Consider the following 25,048-nt stretch of genomic DNA (forward strand, 5'->3'; position numbering starts at 1 on the left):
TCCTTAACTGATAGTCTATCTACATAAAAGGTATTAAAATCTTCCCTGTTTAGTCCTCTGAGCAGATGTCTCCTCCCGAGTTAGACAAAAGTGGAAAAAAAGTGCCAAAAAACCCACACACATCTAAGATAGGAGTTCTACTTATGGTTTTATTTTCCCTTTCCTCTTCACAAAATCACAGAATGGGTAAGGTTGGAATGAACCACAGTGTGTTATCTGGTCCAACCTCCCTGCTCAGTCAGGGTCATCCTGGAACACATGGCACAGGATTGCATCCAGATGGTTCTTGAATGTCTCCAGAGAAGGAGACTCCACAACCTCTCTGAGCAACCTGTTCAGCACAGTCACCTGCACAGCAGAGAAGTTCTTCCTCATATTCAGGTGGAACTTCCTGTGCATCCATTTCTGCCCATTGACTCTTGTCCTATTCCTTGGCACCACAGAGTAGAGCCTGGCTTCATACTCTTGCCCCCCTGCTTTCTGATACTCATAGACATTGGTGAGGTCCCCTTTCAGTTGTCTCTTCTTGAGGCTAAATAGGCCCAATTCTCTCAGCCTTTCCTCATAAGAGAGATGCTCCTGTCCTCTCATCTTTGTGACCTCCTCTTCTAGGATAATACAAAATTTAAAGGAGAAGAATTACGTGAATGTTTGCAATCACAATGTTCTCTAAAGACTGGAAAGATCCTCCTGATGCTATGTAGAGAACTGCATCTTCAAAAGAACCGTAATTCTTAAGAATTTGTACTTCCACAGTACAAATTTCAGCCCTCTTCTAGATACATAGATTTGATGACTTGATTACAATGCCCAAAAATAGCCTCTATTTAAGGGCAATGATGGAAAGACACAATCTTATCTCTAGCTGTTTCCAGATTTTCATGAGTGTCTTAATTAGAATTGGAGCATTCAAACTTGGCACCCTGTGGTTTTCCTGTGCATTTCTTAGCAACACATATATTGCTTTTTTCTCAAGGCTGTGTTTGTATGTTTTACCAGAACAGGGACACAATAAGGTCATGAGGAGTTCCAAAGCATAAAGGTGTTTAATCTTCATTTTCTAATCTCTGAAAACAAAGAGAAGAAAGAGAACATTTTATCATTAACTTCTGCCCATGCTGAGACTAAAAACTCAATTGGCACAGTACAACACAAAAGTAAGATTGCTGTAGCAAAAAGTAACTCCAAGACATCACCTGGATTTCTTCCAGTTAATCCAATACTAAGGAATATTTACACAGGTTTGTTGTTGTGTGGTTGTTTTTTTTTTTTCTTTTAAACAAAAGTTTTCACTACTTTCCAATATTGGATGATAAATTTAAAATACATTTTAGAAAGGTTACAGAAACATTTTTCAACATGACATGAGGAATATTTTGCAAGCAAAATCCTATTACTGAATTACTCCACATACTTTTACTTCCAAGTCCCTTCTAATCTAGATGTGTCTTGTCTGAACTGCAACTGCCAGTTTCTCTCCAATTGCCATAGGAATGGCACCTGAGAGCATGCCAGTCCCCGCTGTCTTTCACTGAGCAATATTGCTAAGGCAGCCAGTTGTCTCTAAGAGTGAAGGTCAATGTGCAGACAATGCCAATGTAAGTTTGAGGTAACAGTAACTTTAAGCTTAGAGTACAAGGTAAATGCAGCGTTTTAATCCATTCATCTCACATCTCAGTCTTCAACTTTTTTTCTGAGCACAATGGTCCTGCTCTCCTGGGCAGAAACACAGCCCATCAATACATCACACTTCCAGATTTGCATTCTTTTCCCTCTGGTAGGGCTGACAACCAAAGGACCTTTGAGAAATGTTTTTTACTTCACACAAGTGAAATCTTATGATTCTGAAATTGCAGAAGTAGATCACTTTGATCACCTATTAAAGTTATCACAGTAATGGTGGTATTCAGCAAAAGTTACACAAACTTATATTTCTTCCCTTTCTTTTTAATATCACTTATTGCAAATCAGCTCAAAGCAAAAAAAAAAAAACAACAAACTTTGATTTCTTGCTAACTTCTGGAACACTATCAAAAATTACTTAGATGGATTAAATGTTCAAACATAAAATGAATTTACTGTAACTGAGTCAGGCATGCACTTCAGGAAGCTTCAGTAATACATTAACTCATTCTCATTTTGAAGTGAATGCTTTTTCCTTACGGAACAATAATTATGTAAGTATAATCCTGATGATACAGAACTTAATCTTAGGGGGGTTATTTTGAGCATCTCCAAATTTGATTACATAGAAATCATTAGATCATTAAAATGAACTATTAATTTCAGCCTATATTCAGGCTCAGACTTTGAAACTGTTTCCTCACTTCTTTACTTCCACAGTATAAAGTTCTAAACCAACCTGCATCTAACAGTCTTTGTCTGGTTTCAACATTTATATTTTTTTTAAAGAAACCATCCATGCAAGCAAGTCTAAAAACATAGGAAGAAGAAAAGCATGTCTTTTTACAGAGGAAAGTGTTGTAAACAAACATGGATCTGTTTTTTACAGGTATTTAAGTATTTTACAGGTATAGGCAAGAATCAAATGCTCTAAATCAATGCAGCAGCTTCACTAAGTCCCAATTTTCTATCAAGTGAGCACGTGAAGCAATGAACTCCTTCTACTCAGTGCTACCCTCACTGCCATTATGCTGAAGTCTCTGCTTCAATACATACCTAAAAATTAAACAAATTTTCAGGGTACAGTGGTCTTACACTAAACATATTACTGTTTATCCATCCAAAATATTTGCTTGCATTTTGAGAAGCAGCAATCTGCTGGCTAACAAATATTAAGCTGTCAAGACATGTAAATGTGGATTGTAAAGTCAAAACAAATCTTTCCAGCTACCCATAGTACATTACACTTCTCCAGCTTCCCATTGGACAAAAGCCTGTCCAGCAGCCAAGGCTCACATGGGTTGAACCACAGCTACCAGGCTCCAGACAGGAACATTCAGGATATTAAAAGTGTGTCTGAATATCAAACTCTAAGACTCAAAGAGTAAAGAGAAGCCTTGAATGAACACACTCAAAAGGTTTTACAAGCAAAATAAACCTCAACTTTGCTCTTTGTTTACCAATAAAACCAAATAAATCAAAGCATCCATGTTTATGTGGTGCATCAAAGACTTTACAGTGGAGTCTACTTCATTACTAATAACAGAATTTGGTTTTAGAGTACACATTTTCCTACACAACACTCCAGTTGAATGCTCTTTTCCTTGAAAGTGATAAATATTCACTTTGTGACTTCCGTTAAATGTAAGTCAAATCGAGTTTGAAAGATAACATTGAATTGTTTATAATTAGAAATTCACAAACAATAGCATGCTCTTACAAAGTTATGGAGAAGCATACTGTGAGGAGTAGATGTGTCTTTCATCTTAACACTAGATTGTCCAAAGTTCATTTTCAGTCCTAACACTGCATTAAGAAGGAGTTCTACATGAACATAGAACATCTATTTTAATATGATTTAGCTCAAGTAAAGCCAGCAGAGCTTTAGTTATAAGAATACATTTGCTTTTAAAAATTAAATCTTAATAAAAGAATTTTTTGCACCCATCAGAAAGGTCTGCTCTATCTTAATTTTCATATTGCTACCAACACCACTTCCAGAACACTACTGACAATAACATATCATCTTGAAAGTAATACATAATTTTTTATAAACTTCACTAGGATTTGTTTGATTAAAAATACATTTCGGTATTTTAAATGCATAAACATCTGTGGATGGCAGAGAGAAGTGACCTTTGGCAGCCCCTTCTGCACATACAACTGATCCATCTACTGTATTTAGTGCAAGTACAAGTAAAGGTTTACTCACTATTGCAGCTCATATCAAATAATTTATCACTTGTGCAAAATAAAGCTGGTAAGGATTCCCTCATCAATAGAAAGAACATTCCTGGCCCATACACTCACACTGCTTTTATTAAAAAGAACAGAACACTCTGCTCAAAAAAAAAAAAAAAAAAAAAAGACTACACCCAAGAGGGTCTTATTCACAGCAGGAAAAAAAAAAAAAAAAAAAAAAAAAAAAAAAAAAAAAAAAAAAAAACCAAAACAAAACACCAATTTGCCAATTTTTCTCTTATTTAAAAGTGACACAAAAGCAGCTTTTAAAGTTGGTGATCTCCTGGGCTAAGCTGGACTCCTACTTAAGCATTCTTTTGTTGGATCAGACTCTCATTTAAAGATCCAGAGAAATTTTTAGAAAAATATGTGGATTCATAGTTGATAAGGAAAAGAAATATATTTTACATGTTATTTAGAAGAAAGAAGAGCTTAGAACATATCTGCAGAACAAGAAACTGAAATCAGCACAGCACTCCTCTGAATATACCTTCTGGTTCTCAACAGGAATATTCATCCCAAGCACTATCTGCTATGATGCATCTCTAACCATTTGATTGTCTAAGCTCCCTCATTCAAAGTTCTACAGGGACAGTGCCTCATGTTATGTAGATGTAGCCTAAATGTTAGCATCTAGAAAAGACAGAACACAATACAGGTATTTGTAAAAAGACAGAACAGCAGCTTCAATCGCCGTGTTTCTTCTGATAAACCAACACAAAAATCTTGCACTAGGTTTAGGCTGAAACATGCTTCTTTTTAGGAAAGCTGCAAGGACCAAGTATGGCTATAGTTCTGTTCTTACCAATAGTCACAGTATTAATTATGGTATTTTTATTATTATGCATGATATAGCAAACATGGAGTTGTAGCTTAACAACAAATGATTTTTCCTAGTCATAAAACAGTAGAAACACCATGAGGCCTTCAGAAATGAACCATTCAAAAGCAGAACAGTGGCCATAATCTAGGAGCTTTAAGATACCACATGTAGTGATCCATAAGTGGTAAGAGAACAAGGAATTATATTAAAATATAACATTTCGTACTCTATAAGTATCAAATCTACAGTGATTATGATGCTGTCCACAAACAGCACGTTTGTCATCACGACTGACAGTCATACTACATTACACTTCCCTACAGGCTCCTTTGATCAAGCTTCTGTGACATCTTACCTAATGACCTTCTACAAATTAGCTCAAAACAATTAAACTGAGATTGATAATACAAGATCCAAATTTTAAGCAATGTTTACATGATGTGAGCTTCATGTGACAGGAAAGTTCACTTTTTATTACTGTAACTTCAAAGAATAGCAAGTTTAATATATACCTTCTCAAATCATAATATTTGCTTATTAGAAAACATTTTCTATCTGGGGCAAGAGGCTGTTCCATAACTATATTCACACTTGGTTTGAGCTTCTGAAACAAGCATTTGGAATCATCTTTCAATTCCAACATGCATCTTTACAAGTCTGGCTAAGAAAACTAAACCAAACAACTTATTTTTTGCCCAGAAAAGCTGAGGATTCCCCACCCTTGGAAGTGTTCAAGGCCTTGAGCAATCTGGTCTAGTGGAGGGTGTCCATGCCCATCACAAACGGGTTGGAACTAGATGATCTTCAGGTCTCTTCCAACCCAAACCATTCCATGATTCTATTAATGTATTTTGTGAGCAAACAGTTCACTGGATGCCACTTGCATAAATCACTTGGATCAGTTATCACTTCTGAAGGTTCAGTCTGAACATTAGATACGGCCTCTTGATTAGCATTAATGCAGCCCTGGAACAGGTTAATCAGGATTGTCATGGAATTTCCAGTACTGAAGGCTCTCAGGATTCAGCTAGACAAAACCACAACTGAGTTGACCCAATACTGACCACAGTCCTGCACTGAGCATGAGCTAAGATTAGATGACCTATCCAGGTCCCTTTTAACAAATCTTCCACACTTCCAAAAATTCACAATAAATAATTTGAAGCAGAAAGTTTATGATTATTATACATTAAACATTCTGATAAGATATATTCTAGCTCTTAATTTCTGACTGGGTACAAATTTTTAGTACAAGATCCTACTCCCCATCAGTAGTTTGAGCTTCTTGAGAGCACACAAACCCTTAAGATTATCTTTTACTATTGAAACCAACTGTTTTCACGTAGCAATAATCATCAAGCTCCAGGACATTGTTCACTACATTATTTGTAGTGTGAGTCTCAGTAGCTTCAAGTGCGCTGGACATAACACATCTCTCTTAAGGGTAGATTAGTCAACTGTGCAATTTTGCCTGGAAGAACCCTGTTTAGCACTTCTGTATGGGCAGTTGACTTTTAAATGCCACTTAAAGTTGCGAAGTGCTTAGAAGCAGATTTCCAACAAACTATCATCAAAAACTCTTTATCCTCTTTGAAACAAAGGTCATTAATTCCTTTCAAATCTCAGCTTTGATCATTCTAGCCTCCACAATCAGTGTATTCTGTGGCAAACATTTTAAACCCAGAAACAGATAAAGAAATCAACGTGCACTCAGCTCCTGGATGCAAAGAAATCCTGAATCTCAATAATTGCAGTAAAGTACCAGCATATCTCAAATAATTTATTGGTTTTGAATCTATAAATTAAGCTTTACTTGGCCTACATTTAAGACTTGCATCTACTGAAAATAGGACTCATTCAATCCAGACATCTTTGTGCTGATGTCATCATTCATAAAGAGAGTTACAAATAAAAGGGAAGTCGACAATTCTGAGTTAATTACATAAAATAAATCCACTCACCCCTTTCTTCCTCAAGTCAGCTTCTACTCTTACAGAGTAGCTCCAACACTGGGAAAACTTACATGCCAAGGGACACATCCAAAATGTCAGAGCTCTAGAAGAAATAGGCAGAGAAACAACACTTGAAAGTTGATAGTCTCTCTTCACAGGTGTTCTTAAGGGTATATCACCCCTGCTGCCAGTGGCAAAGATAAAATTTACAGGAATTCCTTGCTAATAGTATGAAGAAGAGTGACATGAATGTAGAAGACTTGGGGAATGAGAGTGATCCTGTAGTATCACTTGTGTACCTATTTCCTCTTATAAGAGAGACTGCTGATGTGAAGCTAAAATTATCCAAGTCTGCAAAATGGTCAGAGAGACGAGGGTGACATTCTTAGTATAAGCTTTTTCTTTTACGCCATCTAGTTTCTGTCAGTTTAAGATACCTAGAGGACATGAAAAACACTAGAAGAACCTTCCAGTCACAGCTGGCAATCATGCAAAGAGGAAGTAGCATGTCAACATTCAAAGAATGCAAATTTACACAAGACTGGAATGAATTCCAGTATTCAAGGTTAGTTACACCTCAATTGTTACTCTTTCACTCTTTGACCAAGGGTCTCTTTCTTTACTAAGAACTGCAAGACTATCAGAGAAATAAGCCCTGGAACATTTAGAGTTTTATAGATTCAATAAAAACAACCCCACATCCAAAAAAAAAAAAAAAATCTGCTAACAGTGAAAGGTAATGACTACAGACTAGGTTTCAAGGAAAAAACAGCTACTAACATAGCAAGTATAGATAGTTTTTACCATCACAGCACATTGAAAGGATTTTGAAGCTAACATATCAGTCCAGATACTCACAATGAAGACCTACATATGCTTACATTTGAACTGGCCTTGCATGGCTTTTGACAAACATGAAGGATTTCCCTCAACTTCAGGCAATCTCTTGTTTACCAATCTAAATAGAGTTAATAAATACAGCACCATTACTCATGGCCTGATTTTAAATTATTGAGAAAGTAGGAAGTGTCATCAGGAACCCTACAGTGCATTCATGCAACCAAATGTCACCTCTTCCCATGCAGGAAACGTCTCTTTCCCTCATTAATAGAAAATCTGCTTTGCAGGGATGTCTCCTTGCTTTGCAATACAATCACTACCAGCATCTCGCTCTGTATTTGCTTTCAAAAAAACTGCTTTGACTAAACCTACACTTTGATGGCAGCCACAAATTAACAAAGAAATTAACAAAAGGAAAAGGTTACTCATCCAACCTATAAAAGTTGAGGGGTTTTTCCCTATTGGACTCCAAGGATAAAATTCTGCCGAGAACAGGGAACATGCAAATCAAACATGTTTGATGTTTGATTTAACTGCTTTAAATGAACTTGAAATTGTGGATTAAGTTATTTCACTGTTAAATCTCAGTTCTTTGATATGAATTCCTCCATATTTCTTCTGAGACAATTTTCTAATTCAATATTATTAAGAATTTGAACACCTATAACAAGTGTTTCAGAACTACATAGTATCTTTTGAGGCAGAAACACTAAACTTCATCCTACAGCCATAAATAAAGCCACTTCCCTGATAAAACCTTGGTGACCTAGTTCCTTCCCTGGCTGGAAAAGGATCTGTGAAAGTGACATGCATATTCTTTCTTAGTATCAGTAATAAATTGTCAGTTAAATTTCTAAATTGACAGATTCTATTAAGTTTTCATATTTGCATAAACCCCTTTGAAAAAAATTACCCACGCAGAAAAATATAGTTCTCAAAGCCTGATTCTGATTTCCTTGAAAACCAGTATTAAGAAGGAATATTATCTTTAAAAGCAATAATTACACTACTAGAGAAAGGCTGAAGGAGAGATCAGAAATAAGCACAAAATAAAAGAGAATTCAGGTTGTAAAGGCACTACTAAACACACACATATATCTGCCTGCATATACATTAAACATCTAGGAAATCTGTGATATGGAAATGCCAGATGTCTCAAATTGCTACAACACATGACTAAATTTGGTAAAAATGTGATCCTATGCAATATGCATCCAAATAAAACCAACTGAAAGAGCAACAAGATTTTTTTGGTGGGGTTTTATTTACATATAACCTAAGGTTATCAGTTTAAGATTCAGCATGCAGCCTAGATTTGTAATCCTGTCACACTTTAAAAGCTCAGATACCAATTAGATTCTCAGATAAACATGCTTCCCATTAGTCAAACCTGGTCTTTCATATGTGCCTCATGAGGAGTCTGCTATACACGTTTTGATATCAGCATCACTACAACTATCTGTGCCTTTGTCACCTCACAGCAAGTCTATTGCAACGACAGATTACAATTCAAAAATTTTAAAATTCTCCATTGATGTCTTCATTCACATTTCAATTAAGCTGATGTTACATCTCTAATGTTTCAACATAATGTCTTTTTACCTCCAGGATAGGACAGTTGTAAGGTAATTAAGGGGACCCACAGCCTGTACGATTTTATTCCTGAAGTCCTAAACACTTGGATTTCTTTCTGATTAGTTTCAATATTTATCCTCTTTAAACATAGCCAGCCAAGAAATGACACTATCTAAGCATCAAGTTCCCTGAAAAATCAATTCGGTATAGATGAAAAAAGCTTATGAACACACATAAAAAGAAATTAAATTCAGGAGCAGCAGAAGATAGCTACAGAACAAAAGAGTAAATCTTAGGTCTGGCCTCCCCCAGTTCAGCACAAGCAAATGGATTTCCTGTCTTTGCTCCCAGTCTTATAGCAATAATCCCAACCCCTCTGGAAGTCCTCTAATTTCACAGACCCCAGAGGAAAGGAAGACAGGTAGAAGGAAGAGAGCAGGGACTACAGTTACCATCATCTACGCACACCCCACCTTAGCCCCTACCCACCAACTAGGAGACACAGCTGGCCAGCAGCTGCTGTTTCACAGGTGGCCTCTCTCACCTGTTCTGCCTTTTTGCTAGAATGCAGAGTGAAATAACCTCCACAGATTTTTACACCTTTAAAAAAGGGCAACTCAAAAAAAATTATGGCATACAAGCTTCAAGACTTCTCTGCTATAGCACGTGCCTTCTGCCTCTCTCTCCAGCTCCAGCAGTTCCAGGGAAGAAACTACTTACAGAAGGTAAGGCAGTGGGCACAAAACTTTCTGTGGACTTTTGCTTCGCTGTTTTTGCCTTTTTTTTTTTAAACAAGAATTAGAAAAGTGAAAGCCCAACATTTCTACAGATACAGGAGACAGCACATCAGGAGAAAGAGCAGACTGTATCACATCACCATCAACATACCTTACTCATGCATTTATAAAGACTTTAAACAGTATATCTGAAAGACAACTGCAAACAGGCAAGTTTCCTCCTGCTTAAATTATCTGTTACAATAATACTCCTTCACTGTACTAAAAGTTGAGTCTATAAGCATTTCACACTGACTCAAGCAGAGCAGTGATGCATTTTCTACATTAAAGCGCCTAATAGGAAGAGGCAAGCCTAGTGCTTTTGGGTAATTCAATTTTTATTGCTTCTAAAAATCCTTTCATCCAGTTGCCTCTTACTTGACTTTCATGCAGCTAAGGTCTGTCCTTTCTTCTGCCTCCATGTCAAGTCATATTTGCAAGTACCTTTGGAGACAACCCAGCCATGATATAATTAAGTTAAAAACCTTTAACAATGGGAATTTGCTCACACATTTCTGAAAAGCAGTGTTGTTCTTCTTGCCCGATTCTAATGGGAAGTTTCCATCACATCACCACTTGTTATTAGTCATAGGTGCATGAAAATCTACATTCAAAAGGGAACTTTGCTATTTACATTTTCTGTAAACTCAGTTTGCTTGTAGGCACCCATTACACTTCCATAAGAAAAAAAAATCCCATTTTGAGATACCAGGAATACCCCAAATAGGGCATACAATGACCAACATTTGATAATTTCCCTGTATATCATGGTTTAACCCCAGATGGCAACCAAGCCCCACACAGTGGGATAGGGAAGAAAATTGGAAGGGTAGAAGTAAGAAAACTCACGGGTTGAGATAAAGACAGTTTACCAGGTAACATAACAGGCCCATGTACAAGCAAAGCAAATCAAGGAATTCAGTCACCACTTCCCATGGGCAGGCAGGTGTTCAGTCACCTCCAGGAAAGCAGAATTCCACTACACATAATGGTGACTTGGGAAGATGTACTCTATCACTCTGAACATCCCTCGTTTCCTCCTTCTTCCCACTTTATATGCTGAGCATGATGCCATGTGATATGGTAAAACCCTTTGATCAGTTGAGGTCAGCTATGTCCCATCCCATCTTCTTGAGCACCCACAGCCTCTCTGCTAGTGGGGTGGGGTCAGAAGTAGAGAAGGCCTTGCACTGCTCAGCAGTAACAAAAGATTTTCTCATCCCTTCGTTATCAACACTGTTTCCAGCACAAATCCAAAACATAGCCCCATACCAGCACTGAGAAGAAAATTAACTATACACTAGACAAAACCAGCACACTATGCTTTTCTTAGTGGATGTTTCCACTGTCATTTGCTCCTGGGTTGCCACAGCACACTCCTACTTGCATATTCCAACTATTTTTTGAAAAAGTCTGAATATTCCAACCACTTAAAGAAGGGCCTCCAAGTCTGCTCTTATTTAATTAACTGGATTTTTTTTCTTACTACCTAATTTATTCAAAGCAAATGCAGTTAAACAATCTGGGAGAACCTTTGAGAAGTCTCTTGCTTTTCCATACAGACACACACTTACATGGTTTTCTAGCACTCATGAAGACCAGAACCTCCAAAGAATGCAGTGTATCCAGCAGCAAGGAAACTTCCTTAAAAACTGTAATTTATACAAATAATAGCAGCTACAGTTATACTAAAGATACAATGTTACAAGAGCTAACCATATCTAAAATTAGGTCACGAGCTCATGACAAGCAAGTCAGAAATAAGTGCTTGGAAAAATATTGCACATTGTCACGGGTACAGCACACGCAGAGAGAACTAATGCCTCATTCTAAAGCAGCTAGTCATTGCTACCTAATTTTATTAGTCTCTACCATGATTCAGGACACAGCCATGTTAGGAACTGCACAGATATAGAACTAAATAAATTCAACAGAGCAGGAAACCTACAGCAAAATGAGATATTAGCTATTAAGAGGAACTTGGCAGAAATTGTGAGGGATATGTTGCCATTCAGTTTTGACTAGAGAAAAATCATTATTGTCATGATGATACTTGGTTTAGATTTACTCACATGCTGTGTAAATCACTTTACATGAACACATGTAACCACTACTGCCTGTCCACATAGATGCAAACTTACCAAATCAAGGCAAAAATGCCAAATACCCACTTTAACTTCTAATTAAAAGACTACCAGGTGCAAACAAATGAGGGTTCAGGCTCATGATCTCTAGTCATAAATTCCTTATTCAGTAATACTACAGAACTGTAGTTCTTCCTTTCTTTTGTGGTGTTAAGCCTTCAGTCAGCTCTCCTCACAATTCAGTTTTGAATATGTTCATATCAGCAGATAACATGATCTGTGAAAAATACCTTCAGAGGTTAGAGTTGACCACAAATTCAGTAAGAAAATAAAAGTTTAAGAGATAAAAAGAACAATATAGCTTTTCACAGGTCTACAATGAGGAGAATTTTCTACAACAAACAAACAAACAAAACAAAACCAGCCACCAGGAAAAACAATCCCAAATCTCTTTAAATGCCTTTCCTGGGTCTCAGTCAGTAGGTCCTGAAGTTAGTCCAGAAATGGCTTCAACCTCCAGAATAAGAGCACCATGAGTTTAGAATGTTAATTCCTGTATCTTTTCAAAAACCACAGAAAATATCAGGAAGAAATTTAGTCACTTGGACGCCATTTTAAATACAGAAGGCAAGTGCTGCCTCACACAACCTAAAGATTAGATTTGCATGTTATTCAAATGCTACTATAACAAAAAAGTGTAAGCAGAACAAATATTGTATTTTTTCCACACCTCTTGCTTAAGGTCTACAAGGTTATTTTTTTATTGCAAGACGAAAGACTAATATGAAAGTTTTACTGTAACTTTAGTTGTACATTGGCAGGGACAAGAGATTAGCCTGTCAACTCTTTCTTCATCTGCTTATAAGCATATTACAAATTTAGTTGTGATATTAATTAGTTCTCAGATTACTTTCTTTTATAATTATTTGCTTGTAGGCTACATATTTTTTCACACAGCTATTGTATTATACTACTGCTTTAAAAAGATAACTTTCTGACAATGCTGGACTATAGTGATACTACAACTTCTGGTTGCACAAATACAAGTCAAAAATATGCATTTCACTGTAAATAACAGTATAAGTACTTCTCACCAGTTTAATTATAATGTGATAGCTTTCCATGAAGAGGAACTGAAATGCTAATTAACAAGCATTTCAGTTTATACAAGTGTTTGCTTGCAACAAAAAGGATTAATATAGCTCTCCTTTTCTGCAGTTGCATTTTAATTTTCTGCTATATTATCTTTATATAGAGCTTGTCTCTTTTTGAAAAGCCAGTGTAGTGGTATGTGCAGTAATTCTTCTAGCTTCTTATTTCTTGAACAAAAATAAGTTAGTGAAATTATGAATTATGCAACAGAGCTTAAGAACGTTTTCCTACTGATCTCCAGTTAAAATTTCCAGTTCGATGTGCTTTCTCGTCCAATAAATTGGATTGATTTTCATATCCTCAGTTAAATTAGCACATGACCATTTTTATCTCAAGCACATTCCTTTTCACAGAATCTGTATTTATTTCCACAGCTATGAAGTCTTTCGTATGACTACATCTGTAGATTCCTTCCTTATACCTTGGGTATAGAAAGACTTATCTACAAACAATTTAACATGAGTGACCTCTTGTTTGATATCCTGTTAAATATAGGATACCCCTGAACAATTGTGCTACTTCAAAGGATGTAAAGCACAAGTTTCTCATTTCTTTTTATTTCCTTCCTCCTCCTCAGCTCTGTAGGTGGCTATATTAACCTCAGATTTGATGGGCATATAAACCATGTGCAAGACACATCATTTTTCAGATAGAGGCAGACAAAATAATACAGGTATACCCTAAAATAATACAGGTATACCCTGAATTAATAATCTGCAGTCAGCATAGTAGGTAGCTTTGAACTAGAAACAGAAACCAGAATAAAAAACAGAGCTCAGCGTGGCTTCCAAAATCTGCTCAGGTAGTTCAAGTTGGCTTGTAACAAATCTGGGCTATTACTGGCCTCCCACCACTGATGTCCTGGACAATGCAGCCCCATTACAGTGCCAGCCAGCCAGGACCGTAAATCCTATGCAAGGTCAGGGAGGACTTACTACTACTTCAGCTCGAATTCAGATTAACAAAATAAAGTTATTAGGCTCTAGAACCATTCAAATCCTACCTACAGAGATCTCCATTAATTTGGAGGCCCTGGTAGGACAGGGCATACAAGAGCTGTTCTGTCAAGTCTGTTCCTCTTTCCAATTTCCCACAGAGGTGTCAGTTCACAACTGACAAACCGTATATGCTTTGGTACTCATCTGTCTTTAGTCTTAATCCCAAAAGCAAATCAAATACAGCAATCCTTCAGCTCAAAAGTAGCCTCATTTAATGTCATAGGTTTCCCTAAAGACAGGAATATCTTTTATTAATTTTCTAGTGCCTTCAGGACATTAAATAAAATAACCCACCAGCACACCTTTCAGACAGCAGTGTCAGCCACTAAGATTCCGACTCCCCACAGAGACAGGCAGTATCAGGTATATGGCTTTAAGACTCAGATTCCTCTCTTCCTATAGGGAGAGTTAGTGGACTATCATGTAAAGCATGAAGCTTCTTATTTCATTCTTAATGCATCCTTGACTAAAATCAGCATATCTTCCAAGAGGAAGAAAAACTAAGCTGATATGTTTAAAATTTTCCTCTCAACATCTGTTAGAAGGGCTTAGAAGATAGGAAATGTAAGCTTTAGAACCCTAATCAATTTCAATTTGACAAAGAAGACCTCAGAAGTCTCAGAAGACTCAAGTCCCCATGGGTTTCAAGAAAGTCAGCAGAAAGTTAAAAATCTTGTTCTCTGCTCAGTCTCCTCCCTCAAATGCTAAGTTGGCAGATAAATTGAGGCTTAGGCTTTGGTAGTTCCAATTCTGAGAGGACTTCCATGCACTACTTCTTTAGAACAACATAGAATGAAAATTTAGTTATGTTGAAAGGCAAACCAGTTAGAACCTTCCAAAAGCATACATTTTCCCAGAAAATTCACAGATAATAGACCCCAATAGACCTGTATCAAAAGTTCACAATTCCATTTTCTCTTAACAATGACAGAAAAATGAGGTCTTTTTATTACCAACTGTGGATTTGCTGCACAGGGCATGGCACACTGAGTCACAGCAGGGGCAGAAGTGTTTACATCTGGATGCATTTGCAAAATCTGAAGAATTAAATGTACAGAGTTTGCATGGAGGCACAAAAGAACACACAAGGTTGAGGACCACCTGAAACCTTGCAAACCTTATTGCAAACTTCTTTCAGTGGTTTACCATAAAAAAAAAAATCTAAGAAATTGAATATGAACTACAGATTGTTGATTCAATCCATTATGTGTAACATGTTCCTTTCACTCAATTTAAATCTCATAGTGCTCACATTTGCAATAAATATTCACTTATCTACTCAGAAACACTGTCTTACCAGCTAGAATTCTAAGAATATATGCAAAACTTTAAAAATCAGGAAATTTCCACCAGTGAACTTGGCACAACATCAGGTGCACAAAGTCAAGATTTTAATTGCTAAAAGCGCAAGCACACCTCCTTTACTCCAGCTAACACAAAATCAACTTTTTGAAGACAAGGAATAGTGTCACCCTTAGCTAATTCACTGTTTAGCAAACAAGGTAGTACATTGGAGCCAACACAATTATACCCATCAGCAGTATGGTTACTATGGTTATATGTACATTTATATCAAGACTAATACAGCCCTTAAATTTCCATGACTAGCTGCTTGTGATGAGGGCCTATTTTCTCTCTGGCTACACCACAATTCATAGCCTGCCATCTGGCCCTGTAAACGCAGCCTTACAGAAACAGAAATTAAACAAATTTTCATAGTTCATCCCCATAACAAGAAGTAAAACTGCTTATTCTACTCCTGAAGCTACTTTTAAAACTACTTATCCCTATGTACATGATACTTATCATTTCTATGACACCCAATAGGCATTATGCTGAAATGAGATTTTATTCTGTGTTAGGTGACTGCATCTTGTGCAGAATTCTTGCTGGCTACCAAAAAGTGTTTGCTATTCTGTTTTGTTCCTGACTCAATAACTGAGATCAGGAGTATTTGTTTGGCATGAATATGTAGATATGTGAAAATCTGTGCTCAAAACAAAACAGATTATGATGAAAGGTCAAGTTTGATGGACTGGAAAAGAGCCTTAAGGCTCCTCTTCAAATCCAGTTTGAGTTTTCTTCAAAGGTCAGTGTCACTCTGACCTATTTCAATTTTCTTCACTAGAAGGTCTCAGGAATCCTTTGAAGGATTATTGATCGATGCATTTTGAGAAAACATTAAAACTAGTGAACATTTATCACTGCATGACCAGCACAACACCTACACAGCATGTCAGTTCCCATGAATAAAGAAGATTCTCTATATCATAGGTCTTTACACCAAAATTTAGAAGCAGTTTCAGTCTCCAAGTGTTGCAAAAACAACTCTATCAATATCGCCGATCTAATGAATATTCCCCCAAATATAATGTATATCTTTTTCACATAGCATTATTCCAAGTAACTCAATTTTTTTTGGTTTTGGCTAAGTCAGTGATTTTTGTACTCCCAGTGCACACCAGGTAATGGTCACTGGAGCACTCACATAAGAGAGATCAAAGTGATACCTACTTGAGACTTTTTCCCCAGGAGACTTCCTCAAGCATCCTGTAAAAATTACATATCCTGTCTGTTCAAGTCTAATGTGACTACTGTGTCAACTGGCATCACAGATAAGATCCATAATTATCATCTGAAGGTACTAAATAAGGCATTCCTTAAGAATAATGAGATATATAGGTACGGAAGACTGTTAGTTTTATTCAAAGTTGTGTCACTTTAGGAAAAACTACACAAATTGACTCTATGAAGCTCATTCTTCTTTCATGTTACCTGTAACTGCAGCATTCAATTTAGATCTCTGGGTTCTGCCTGATTAAAGTTGAATCTTCAAACTATTTTTATCTCAGTTAAGCCACACTGCATCAAAAGTACCCCAAAGTCATTGACTTCCTTGAAACACTTTGCAGTAAAGACCAGAAAAGGTGGAAAAATACAGCAAGCATGCATGAAGTGACCAAATCCTTCCCCAAACAAAAGTTTGGTCTAACATTTTCCCCTTGCACAAACCCTATTCGGGGAGGGATCCAGATAAGGCAGTGTTCCTGACCAGTTACATATCTTGGAAGAACAGTAAGTCACAGGAGTAGCAACATACATTTGCCTGCTAAAAAAAAAACCAACCAAAAAAACCCCCAAAAAAACACTTTTGGCAGGTGTCTTCAGGCAGGCCTAAAATTTTCTACTTTGTTCTAAAGTTTAAAAGTCATACAAGTAAGATTTTATTGAAAAAATCTTGGGACAAGGAAGACCTCATCATATACTATTACCTTTTTGTATTAATTACCTTCGAAAAGCATACATTTTCCCTGAAAATTCACAGATAAAGGCCTTTACTATTAATATCACTACACAGCAAAATTATATACCTTAGCATAAGAAATTAAAGATCACAAATACTATATTTCCTGATGTACTGACTGTGGTTCACCCCTTATTTTAAAAAGGATGGTACTGCTTATACAATATGAAGCCTCCATAACTAGCATTTCAGTGCTTTGCAACTTCAGGGAAAGAGGAGCACAAAGGTTGAGATAAATATGAGGTTTATGAGTGATTTAGCAAAATGCAATTTAACGTGAGGCAGCTTTAGCATAATCTAACTCTTATAGACAGGGTGGCATCTAAGCAATGGCGTCTCTCCACCTCTCAGAGGAAAATTGTTTCAGCTCAGATATATCTAGAACATTTGGGGACACCACCTCTCTGCATCAGCACCTGGCTAATTTCAATGCACTTCATAACATTAACATCTTGTTACAGCAAGAGTACATATCAGACATCTGAAAGACAAGTATTCCTCCACTCCACACAGAGCTATTTTGCAGATATAGAAGAGGCATGAGAAAGGAGTGGGCATCCACAGACAACATAAGCAACTAAGGGTCAATTTACTGGAGCTGGAAGTTCTGCTTACAATTCCTGAAATTCATAACTACCACTATGCATGTTAGTGTTTCAATTATACTTGCAGAGACAACTTCCAGGCATTGCTAAGGCACTAATTCTCCTGCCATCAAGGATTAATTTGAAGAGATTTCTCTACATAAAAATTGAGCAACTGTTTCATTCAAGCTCACAGTTATCTCACAGAGAAACATCTTCCACAAAAACAAAGGCCAATCTCCAAGAAGCTGCTGCCAATTCCCCGTTGCAAAACTTAAACCACTAGTTCTGCTCACTCATCCAGAACCCAGATATAAGCTTCAGTCAGATGTACGGCTGACCAAGCAGGACAAGAACAGCACTCACATAGGAAAGGGCTATACCATGGCTGCCCCAGAGGAAAGCTAGACTTCAATACAAATTAAAACTTGCTGTTTCAATACGAAGTAAAACCCTGAGAGAGCAGTCAGAGAGAAGGACATAGCATTTTATTTCTACAATCACGTGGGGATAATTAGCCCATCAGCGCAACTCAATGGTCATTGACTAACCTAAAAACCAAGCAAGTCTTCCTGTCCCCTCGCCTACTCCTGCCAAAGGATGTTTTCTCTCCTGCCACATGCAAAGACAGCGTGAACATACTGTAAAGCCAAATTCACTGACACACAAACCGCTCTTGCAGGAAGGAATAGGGACATCCAAGTTCATCTCACCATGCTAGCAGCAAACTAATGTGCATGAGGTGTACATATAGGGGAGGAGGAGAAGATTGTTCAATACCTCACAATTCATAGATTTTTCCAATCATTAAAGAAGAGTATTTTGTGTATTAGCAAAAAAGCATCTCCACAGGAAAGCTAATTCAAATTTGACTACAGTATTAGCGCTCTAGCTGTTGTAAGTAAAAAATAAATAAATAAATACTCATTTTCTGAGTTAGAGCAATACCTCTAGCACTGACACCTGACAGAGGCATTAGATATGCAGTTGCATGACTCTTTTTACTAATAACAATCACTTTACAAAACCTACAACACAGGAAAACACTTCCTCAGCCCTTGCATATTCCATTTGTATGACACTCTATATATTCCTGTAGAAGAAGAACATTATGTAGTGAGCTCATTCCAAGTGGAAAATGATAAGAACTTTACCCAGAAGTCTTCTCTCCTCCTTCCTCTTTTATTTCCATGGAAAATTCCTCAACGCAAGCCAGTAGATCACATCTCCTTTATTGTAGATAAACTACATCTTCTTTTCTCACACTACACACTTAATTAGATTTCTCTTCAACTTCTCCTCGTGGAGTCATGATTTCCCTCTTGATTTATATAAAAGGGCAGCAACACTCACGGGATATGTCTCTTATGTTCAGGATTAAAAATCCAAATATGCTGAAGCATACTACAACATCACAAATATGCCCACACCTTTAAGATTCCCCTATCCTTTCAAATATTATTTCTAACTCTACCTCCTAAAGCTTTTCTCAAAAAAAACCCCCAGAACTCCTTACTAGGAACTCCTATCTCTTTTTCTTCCTTAGCTCCTGGAAAAGCAAACTCCTGTTTACACCCTTTCTCCTTCAATGTCCAGGGAACAAGTAGACAGAAACTTATATTCCAATGCATTTCTCTTCAAAAAAACCCAAAGTCAGCAAACCAATCCTCCCATTACCTTTGTTACTGCAGGAGGGATGAAGAGCACAGGGCAAACCCCAGGAAGCCACATGGATACTGTCCTGGTTTTCCTCTCCTTATTTCTAGGTGCAGGTGCCACCTGACCTGCTCATCTCCCCATCAGAGCTGGTTGGGGAACACCTGCTCCATGGGGCAGGGAGGGCTGACTATTTTTCATTATATGCCATGAGTCTATAGCAACTTTAATTGGTTTTCACAGCTTAGAAAGAGCTGGAATGTCAATAACTTTGCTCATTCTAATGAAATCCTGCCTGCTTTCCATTTTCACTTAGAGAAAGCTAATGGCATTGCTTTAAAAAAAAATGCTTGTATTGAGTAACTTTCTTTTATAAAGTAGCAGCTCATGGGTTTTTTTAGCTGTTCTTAAATGATCCATGAAAACTGTAGTTCTAAGCAATCTGGAACACATTTTCTTAAATCAAATACTGTCTTACATTTTTTTTGCAGAAAAAAAGGAAGTCTTAATTATATCCTTTGGATCTAATAAAAACAGGACAGTTATTCTGTGGCATATCCATTTGCCAGGAATTGCTGAATAATATTCTTTTGCTGGTTTAAACCTTGCACAGATTCTGAAAAGTCAAAGATTGGCTTACAATTTATGAATCTTAAAATACCAGAAAGGAATTGACTGAATAAGTCTTAACTACCAAAACATGCTAGCACCAGGGCAAGGTAATCTCAAGCAAGACTAATCTCCTAAAACAGATGACCTGAGCCAGCTTTAACTCTAGCTGAATATGTACCTTATGGTTTTAACTGAATTATTATTTTGTAGTCTCTCTCTTTACCTAAGGCACTAAAAGGGTCACTTTTTATTTTGTGCCCCTCTCAAAAAAAAAAAAAACAACCAAAAAACCCCAAAAAAGCCCCCCACATCTAAACCAGCAAGAGAATAGCAGGCTTGAATTTAAAAAAAAAAAAAGGCATAATGCTGCTGGCTAAGTTTTAGTTCTCCTTAATTTACGAATACACAATCCTTGTGCAACTTGGTCTAACTGGCAGTCCTGGCTTGCTTCCTCTTACCCAAAGTAGAAGGGAAGGAGCATGTTCAAAAATGCCTCCTCCTGTTTCTGCACCAGCCATGCTTTGCCACAGGGACAGGTGTAGCTGCTGCTGCAAGTGGGAAGCCTTTGCCTCTTGCCTCTAGTCACAAGCATTTTCCATCCACAGCCCAGCAGCACAAACCAGCTCCTTGTCAGGCAACAGCCATTCCCTCACTCCCAGCAGTGAGAACAAAACACAGCCCACAAGGGATCCTGTCCCGTGCAGCTTACATATCTGTCCCGTGCAGCTTACAAAATTGGACCACCCAACAGCTAGGGAATGAACACATTCATTATCTAAGTGCTGGATCTCTTTTCATTAGATAACATATGTTTCGGATTGTTGAGAAATGTTGTTTCTTCACTTTCTTGTGAGAAGCTGAGTTACCGTATGTGCATGGAAGTTCTCTCATTGCCAGCAGCTGAAGAAGTGTGGGTGCCAGCGTGTGAATGCCAAATAATAACGGAATCCCCAGGAGATGTCTGATTCAATTTCCTCTGCGGTACAAGACAAACATGAAAATTCATTGTCTTGATTAGCTTTAGTGCAGGGAAACATCTTTCACAGCTGATTGTAAATCTTCTGAATGATCTCATTTAGCTTTTAACCTTCTTCTCTTTTTCATTGCTGCACAGATTATTCCAGCCCAGACATTAATTTATTTGAAAAACCCAAGACATGCATATGTTGTCTCCAGTCAGAATGAGAAGCCTCTGAAGTGCACAAATAATACTAAGACCATTATAAACATCCTTCAGAGTTTCTTGGTACAAACATATATTTCAGATCTTATTCCTAGAAATTAGAAAATTGCAAGAAGCATCACCATCGCAGATAAAATACATCTACTTTCCTCAAAACTACTAGTGTTAAAATTGGGGAATGGGGAAGCAGTTTAAAAATTGGCAACTGCCTCCTGTGTTTTAAATCACCTTTCCAAGGACCTCCACAGTGGCATGAAAGCTGGTAATGTGCAATAGCACAGTGTCACGGCAGTCACAGGAACAGGGGAAGAGTGTTGTGATCTAATAAGACACTGGCAGCATATTCACACAGCTGCATTATTCTTACAGTCACTGCATCTGGATTATTTGTGCCAGCTCCTCTGCCCTTCCATTGCTTCATCTCTGATGTTTCTGTTTCAGCTACCAAAGGAATTCTTCATACATCAAGAACTGTTATGACCAACAGAGAAACCACCCTCTAACATGTTTTTCCAGAATTCTACTAATGCAAATTACTGATCTGCTTTCAAAAGTCAATATAGGAGATTAAATCACAAACAGAGCATCATATCTCAGTCTGGTTTCTATCACTATTCGTCCTCATAGGTCAGAAAATCTGAAATCAAAACTGTTGCATGTTTCACAAAGCAAAATATAATGAATCAAATTCTTCCAATACGTAGTCCTATCTCAGATAATCTTCAGACAATAATGTTTTAGAAACTCCATTTAGCTATAAATTTTTTAGAATCTCCATGAAATAACCAAACATCATCTTTTCAAAGGTGCCAAATGTCCAAACAAAATTGGGATGTGTTTTTTCTCACCATCTCTTCCCAATATAAATAGGAGGCAATAAAAATCAGCAGGAATGTTTTATGTTTTTTTCATTCACACACATGTCCGCAAGACCTTAGAAGAAGTAGGAAAATTAATGCCTGCCTTCAAATAGATTTTAGAGACACAAAGATTCAGAACACCTCACTTTAATTCTTCAATTTCAGATCTAATCTAAACTAGTTATCTCGGTTTCCTCCACAATCTGCAGGGAGAGGTGGGCATGTTTAACCAACTATTCAGTTCTTATATCCTGAAGCCTCTCAGGATGCAATGTAGAGTCTGTGGAGATATTGTCTCTCATCATGAATGATGAAAGCCCAAATGATCGGTTTAAACTGAATATCTGACTTTTAGAAAACTAACCTACAAAAATCTTGCCTAAAACTCTTTACATTAGATTTTCCATACAATCTACACAGAAAGAAGAACTATAACAAACAAACAAACAAACAATCACTGTCACGCATTTTGTCTTTTCCAGTTTTTATCCAATTAACAATACAGAATAGCAACAGCATTGAGAGATCCTGAGGGCCCATCTCCAGACATTTATCAACCACCCACCACATCCATGTCAATGCCAGGTACACATCTGGCCAACCTGTATCAGAGAACAAGTCTGGAGGGACTCAAGTGAAGGCTACCACCTCTTGGTGACCTAAATAAAATAAATTTTGGATTAACTGCCATAAAATGACACGCCATATCTGTTGGGTTCACATTAATTCATATGAAAGTCAGTAACAGCCATTATGTCATTCCAATGCATGTTTTAATACACACTGGTGTCATTAAAAAAAAAAAAAAAAGAAATAAAAAAACCTCCAAAATTATACAGTCTTCTACAGAGGCCAAGATCACAGAATTTCAAAAAAAAAAAAATTAGCTTCATGAGTTTCAATTCAGAAATATACCTAGACTGTCAAAGAGTAACACCAGTTGAAGTGCTGTCTTACATTCTAAACAGACGATATACCATGAATAATATTAAAATGCCCCCTTAAATTTTGTATACGTAGTATGTCAAATAGATCAGAAAAATGGAGTATTTCAGATTTAATAAATCTGTAATGTGAAGTCACTGGTAAATTCCGCTTCAAATTCCCCTTTATATTCAAACAGTTACCAACCTTTAATAGCTGACAAGTAAAAGTTACTTTTATCTAGCATGCTTAGCACGTACCAAAAAACATGTTAACACCTTTTTTTCCCCCAACTGAAATGTAAGATTGATTTGTAAAAGGTTCCCAATTTCTTTTTTTTTTTCTTCTGGTTCAATGCCACAATTCGTGTGCTCCAGCTTTTTCTCTTCCTTGACAACAGTTTTGCAGCTTTCATAAAAGTTTTGTAACATTGCTAAGAACATTGCAAGAGTTGTAGCTGTTGTTTTTTATCACTGACCTTTATATTGAATTAAATCTAATGATGACTCTGCAAGGTCTCATAAAATATCAGCATGCATTTGAAATAACATTTGTCTTGTCTTTTACAAATATTACCTGGATTCAGCTTGTCCTCATGTCTTACATAGGAAAGCAATCTGACAGTGATCAATCCACATATTTTTTTTTTTACATAGAATCCTACAAGATACGTACAGTGCATTCAAATGTCATTTAATTTTATTTCTGTTGCATTTCTGCTTGATGAAGAATTGGCACATTTATTCCTCTGGCGAATAATAAGAAGATAAAATTAAATGGGAAGACCAAATTAAAATTATACTTCTACTTTAGTATTAAGCAAGTGCACAATGAATTTATTAGCATGTAAATACAATTACCAGAATGATTTTATTTTAAAAAGCCTGAGATATAAGTATGTTTTCCTGACTAGACAAAACCCATACCAAGAAACATCAAAGAGGTCATTTTGCCTGTCTGCACTACTTAGCCTGGTTTTGTGGTGTTAGAATGGGTGGGGGAGGCAAAGAGATGAGGTACTTTTAGACCAACATCCACTGCACGTAATGACTTAATGACACCCTCACAAAAGAAGGTCCTACAAGTTTTCTTCGGAAAAGCCATGGTTAAGGGGACACTAAATTCCTAGTTTGTCTGTAATTCCCATTCAAGTAAACTTAAAGGCACAGCCCCTGCAGAGTCAGTGCATCTGGGGATTTGGGTGGGTGATAAATGCTTGGAGAAGTGCTTGTACTACAGTACCATATTCATTGTTCTGCTGGGATCAGTACTGCTTAAAGTTCCTGGAACATTTAAAAAATTACCCATTATAGCTGTTAAAGCCAACTGTAGGAATGGAAAACTTACAACAGGCATCTGCAATGCTGACAGATCTTTTTATAGACCTATGGAATGTGTTACAGAAAGTTTTGTCACATTAATTGCTTTGAAAAAGGCTCAGTTTGACATCACCCATTGGTTCCAAGTTTATAGCTTACTGTCACATTAGGCAGTATATCCCACTTCAGTTTAGAATAAGTGACACCAGATATTTATGGAATAAAGACAAATGTTTTAGTATCAAAGAAGTATTTAAGCCTTTAACGGGATGGATTACCCGCTCTGTCTCAGAAGAGGTGTACAGACACATATAAAGCCGTATGAGGAGCTGCTGAGGTCACTTTGTCTGTTCAGCCTGGAGGAGACTGAGGGGAGATCTCATTGCAGTCTTCATCTTCCTCATGAGGGGAAGAGGAGGGGCAGACACTGATCTCTTCTCTATGGTGACCAATGACAGGACTCGAGGGAATGGCCTGAAGTTATGTCAGGGGAGGTTTAGGTTGGATATTAGAAAAAGTTTCCTCACCCAGAGGGTGGTTGG

General features: G+C 37.2%; 1 long non-coding RNA gene across 1 annotated transcript; it reads right to left on the reverse strand.

Annotated features, from left to right (window-relative positions):
• Positions 1-1,001: 1,001 nt before the first annotated feature.
• Positions 1,002-24,471, reverse strand: LOC113969177. The gene is made up of 3 exons (XR_003534780.1): positions 24,430-24,471; positions 23,764-23,847; positions 1,002-1,067 (listed from the first exon to the last, which is right to left on the reverse strand). It is a non-coding gene; the product is annotated as an uncharacterized LOC113969177 (long non-coding RNA).
• Between the last annotated feature and the right edge of the window lie 577 nt (positions 24,472-25,048).

This window comes from Neopelma chrysocephalum, unplaced genomic scaffold, assembly GCF_003984885.1.
Source record: "Neopelma chrysocephalum unplaced genomic scaffold, ASM398488v2 Primary Assembly neopelma1_71, whole genome shotgun sequence".
Taxonomy (NCBI): Eukaryota; Metazoa; Chordata; class Aves; order Passeriformes; family Pipridae; genus Neopelma; species Neopelma chrysocephalum.